Source organism: Rattus rattus, chromosome 1, assembly GCF_011064425.1.
Source record: "Rattus rattus isolate New Zealand chromosome 1, Rrattus_CSIRO_v1, whole genome shotgun sequence".
NCBI lineage: Eukaryota > Metazoa > Chordata > Mammalia > Rodentia > Muridae > Rattus > Rattus rattus.
In genome coordinates this window covers 47,444,871-47,445,661 of record NC_046154.1, presented here as the reverse complement: position 1 = coordinate 47,445,661, position 791 = coordinate 47,444,871, and the positions used below count along the sequence as shown (strand labels likewise).

Sequence of the window (791 nt, the reverse complement as noted above, 5' to 3'; positions counted from 1 at the left end):
TGAACAAATCTTGGGGGTCCAGGTTGGAGAAGGTCGACTAGGTTTCCAGGAAAGTAGAGGAAAAGCTTAGGTATTGCCCTACCTTAATGTTCTGCATTGAGTACAGAACTCAGGGTGTACTTTCAGGATCTGTGGTTTGGGGGCAGCAGGCAGCCCTGATCTTTTCTGCTCTTTAGCTCTGGAATCTTTATCTTGAACCTCACTTTTTCCTTTTTTTCCTTCAGCCAGATAACTGTTGGGAAGGTGCGGCTCTTCTGGACACAGCATCCACTGTTGGAAAGCAGAAGGCCAGCATCAGCAGGAAACCGATTGTCATCGCACTGAAGCCTCATCACCTATTAACAAGAATTAATTGTTAGTCTGGGGTGTCAGGCACATGATGGAACACTTGCCTCACATACATGAGGCCCTGAAAGTAAAATGCACCGATGATGCTTGGTGTGTCGTCCAGCTCTTTCTTCCTGCATACTGACCAACACGGTGACCAAAACTGACTGGGGGTGAAAGGCGAGGGTGGGGCAGGCAAGGGGAGGACTTAGGTGAGGGTCGCTGAACCTAGGAGTTAGAGGCCATTCTGGGCAACAGCGTAAGACCTGGACGCCCAGTTAACCTCCTAACCCCATAACAATGTATACACAGGACACACTTCATACCTAGGGAAACCCTCACAGAAATAAACACTTAGACATAATCTTATTAAGATGAATGGATTTGTGTTTTGATTTATTTCTTTGAGACAGCACTTTGCTATGTAGCCCAGGCTAGCTTCAAGCCTGTGTTCTTGTTTCAGC

The 791-nt window shown here is 47.0% G+C and overlaps 1 protein-coding gene across 1 annotated transcript in view; it reads left to right on the top strand.

The window, feature by feature from the left end:
- Positions 1-439, top strand: part of Yipf1 (Yip1 domain family member 1) — a 37,120-nt gene extending 36,681 nt beyond the window's left edge. Inside the window, exon 9 of the mRNA XM_032900884.1 lies at positions 225-439. The gene's annotated coding sequence lies outside the window, so the exon portion shown is untranslated. The remainder of the gene's footprint in view (positions 1-224) is intronic.
- Positions 440-791: the final 352 nt, after the last annotated feature.